Below are 4,414 nucleotides of genomic sequence, written 5' to 3'. Positions count from 1 at the left end.
TTGCCTCAAACTCGTCATCAGCATGATTCAGTCTGGGTCATTGTTGACAGAATGACCTAATTAGCTCATTTCCTTTTAGTTCATACCTCTTATTCAGCCGAGGATTACGTCAAACTCTACATCAGGTAGTTGATCAGATTAGATGGTGTTTCTCTATCTATTATCTCAGACAAAGGTACCCAGTTCACCACTCATTTCTGGAAAGCATTCCAAAAGGGTCTTAGTACCAAAGTTTATCTCAGTACAGCCTTTCATCCTCAGACAGATAGCTAAGCAGAAAGAACCATTTAGACATTAGAAGATATGCTAAGGGCGTGTATAATCAATTTCAAGGAAAGTTGGGGTGACCACTTACTTTTGATTGAGTTTGCATACAACAACAGTAATCATTCCTGTATTTAGATGGATCCATTTGAAGCTCTCTATGTATAAGATGTAGGTCTCCAATTGGTTGGTTTGAAGTTAGTGAGGCCTCAGTCATAGGTCTTGATTGCGTATTTGATACCTTAGAAAAGTCTAGCTGATTAGAGAAAGACTTCGGGCTGCTCATAGCCAACAGAAGTTTTCTGCATATGGTCATAGAAAAGATCTCAAGTTTGAGATTAGTGACTATGTCTATCTAAAGATCTCTTCCATGATGGGAGTGAAGCGGTTCGGCAAGAAAGGGAAACTCAGTCTCTGATATATCAAACCCTTCAAGATTCTCATTCGATTTTGCAAGGTAACTTATGAGCTCGAATTACCTTCAGATCTAGCCTTAGCTCATCTAGTCTTTTATGTCTCTTTGCTCAAGAAGTGTATAGGTGACACATCAGTTGTAGTCCCTATTCAAAGCATTGATATTCAGAACACTCTCTCTTATGAAGAGATTCTAGTCAAAATCTTAGACTATCAGACTAGTAGATTGAGGAACAAAGAAGTCCCTCTAGTTAAGGTTCTTGGGAAAAATTAGTCTGTCGAGGGAGCTACTTGGGAAGCAAAGGAAGACATACGTACCTAGTATCCTCACCTCTTCTTTGCCAACTCAGATCAAGCTCAAGGTAACAGTTCTCCTTAAGGTTACTCAGATTCATGTTTAGTATCATCACAAACTTAGTATGCAGTATTATGCTCATGTTCCTATTATAAACTTGGTATCAAGTACCATTGCATATTCAATGATGTACTCATGTATCAGTTCAGTTATGTAATTATGCATCGGACATGCATTCTTATTGTGAGAAACTTAGTTCTTCAGAACACGCAGTCATGCATTCATGAATTAGTTACACATGCATCAGATATGAATATTCAGTATTATATGTTCAGTTTGTCAATCATATCAATTATGAGATCATGTTCTAGTTATTCATATTTAGTAAATACGTCGGTTGTCTTTTCTCCCCTCTCAGTCAGTCTCATTCGAGGATAAATATTCTCAAGGGGGATATTTGAGGATGAACGAGTCGATAACCAGGTTAGAAGTTACGAGTATTTTAAGTTCCGATCGTAAAATAGCTGCCACAAGAGGAAATGGCATTTGGAAAATTCTAGTAGGGGTCTGCGATTATGGTGCATCACACCAGGGCCCAAATTCAGAATTGTTCATTTTCTAGTTTTTCAGTGCGATTTCCCCCACGTCGTGCCAAAGTTCTAGGTTGTAAAAAAAGGGGCAAAGCGATGGCGTGAAAGCATTGCGCCATCCCTCAGTTTCCCAAATGTCAAATTCCAGTCGTGTCGTATCACGCCAGGGGTTCAGTTCGAGAAAATTTTAGTAAAATTAAATGACTCATCCAGGGTTAAAAGGGTCAACTTCCACCCCTTTTTAATCCCATTAACATGTGATTCAACCACTTTTCACCAAAAATATACTAGTTTCTCATAAGTTTCTCTCAAGAACAAGCTAGGGTTTTCATAGAAGATCCAATTTCAAGAAAGTTTCACCGTCAATATTCATGAAATCACGAACTAAGGTATGCATAGTGTTAATTCATGGACTTCTTTCATCTATAAAGCCCAAGAATCCCTTTTCGAAATTAAAGTTTATGGATTTTTATATGAATTTCATGATTGGGCTATTCTTGATCATGTGGATAATGAGAAATTGAATTCTACTCCATGTTGGGTGATAAATTCTATGTGGGTTACATTATTATAGATATAGAATCATGCAAACTTATGATTAAACCCTTGAATGATGAAATTAGAATTGAACTATGATGTTTAATTATTGTACAATGTGTTTACATATACCATGCCTATAATATGTTTGATTAAATGCCTAGATGAAGGAATAGTGCCTAACTAGCATGATACCATGAAAGCCCCATGTATGTACAATTTATGCCTATCACATGTTTTGATGAAATGCTTCTATAAATGTATTATGGATTATGATATTAGTTATATGTTCAACTAAGTTATGTTTGGTCAGTTTCCTTCCATCGATTACTGGGGGTAATCGTACCCAAAATATTAGTTGTGTGCTTAGAGCCATATCATTTTTTCACGATACTCTCAGTCAAGTTATGAATCCTTATACTTCAAGCAGTCTGATGACTCTGGAAAATCTCCATGATCTTATGACCTCAGTCAGTTGTCAGATATTATTAGTATTTCATCAGTAAATAGAATTCAGAAATTTAGCTCATGTTCAATTCAGTAAATCATGTTCAATGTCCATTTAAATAGAAGTAGAAATTTTCACCAAGTGAACCCAAGGATGGGGACACACACTATTAGATGAGGGTATGATCCTTAGCAGTCATCCTTGTATTCCAGGACTATGTAGCCAGAATAGATTGAGACATCAACACTATCAATGAGGGTTTATAAGGTGAATAAGCACTGTTAGATAATGGCCCCACCATTCTCGTATAGGAGACACTATCAGATAAAGGTCACCCACTGCTTGTCCTTACCAGTGATGCAGTATTGATACCCTTCTAATTGGGGTTATAGATTAGACCCTAACTTAGTCATAATGGTGTATTAGGGGAATATCGGTTAGACAACTACTTCCCAAAATTTTATGTTATTAAATTAGGACTTTCGGATATAGTAAATCGGTCTCAGTATTAGAACTTAGATAGTTCTTTAGATTTTAGGACTGTCAGATACAGTCAAATTAGATACAGTACGGAACCTAGATCGTTCCACCAGATTCAGGACTTTTAGATATAGTCACTCATGTTATCAGATATATTTAGATTTAGTAATGATGTTATCACAGCATTAGTATCAGTTGTTATGTCTCATGCATGTATTCTTATGCTAATGATAGTTAGTTAGTTATTATTATTGCTCATGCATATGAACCCCATGCATTCAGCCTACCTCACATGCCTACCAGTATATTCAAAGTACTGAGGTATTTGCGCTATGGTGTCTTATTCATAGGTTCAGAGACGAAAGCTCCAGAGCAACAGTTGATTCCAGATATCCACAGACAGAGTTAGAAGTGAGTTCTCATCTTTTGGGAACATGATTATTTCCCTATTATCTCATTAATCAGTTTATTAGTTAGAGTTAGTTAGGAATATTTCCCATCAACTCCTTACTCAGACAGTTCAGTCAGTTAAAGGCTTTCTACACTATCATGTTTCAGACTTCAGTATGTTTAGTTTTGTTTTGGGTATTCTATTACCCCACATAGATGCTATTTCATTCAAATCATGTTTATTGTTGAACCTTATGGCCTTTCAGTTTATGTTTCCATATTATTAAGTATTTTATGCAGTACACAAGTACAGATATCAGTCATGGGTTAGCTTGTGGTCCTTCGGGGTCCTGAGCATTCGTGTAACATTTTGGGTACTAGATTTGGGGCATTACAAACTGTGTATCAGACCTTAAGGTTCAATAAAATCCTAGGAAGTCTGAAAGCCGCATCTAGTAGAGTCTTGTATATGGATGTGTTGCGCACCACATTTATGTGTAAGAGGCTATAATATGTTTTAGGAACAGTTTCCCTTCTTTCGGTATTCATATCGTGCCAGTGAGCATAATCTCAAGTCAATCTCTCAGTCTAATTTGTTTCCCCCTTTCTTCTATGGAACATGCCTCCTAAAAAAAGAAACAGAAATCAGTCAGCCCCTCATCCCGAAGATCTTTTAGCCGATCATATTTCTCATGAAGAGTTCAGGGCCACATTCACTACTCTTGCTCTGTCAGTTGCTTCTCAAAATGAATGGCCAACAGTCATTCTGGCTAACCCATTGTCCAATTCAGCCGCAGCTAGGATTCAAGACTTCACCCAAATAAATCCACCATCATTCCTTGGGTCTAAGGTAGATGAAGATCCTTAGGAATTTATTAATCAAGTTCAAAAGGTGATAGACATCATGGGGGTGACTACTGTTGAGAGTGTTGAGCTAGCTGTATATCAGTTGAAGGATGTGGTCATACTTAGTTCAAACAGTGAAAGTCAGAGAGG

This window comes from Capsicum annuum, chromosome 1, assembly GCF_002878395.1.
Source record: "Capsicum annuum cultivar UCD-10X-F1 chromosome 1, UCD10Xv1.1, whole genome shotgun sequence".
Lineage (NCBI taxonomy): Eukaryota > Viridiplantae > Streptophyta > Magnoliopsida > Solanales > Solanaceae > Capsicum > Capsicum annuum.
Note: the sequence above shows the minus strand (reverse complement) of the source record.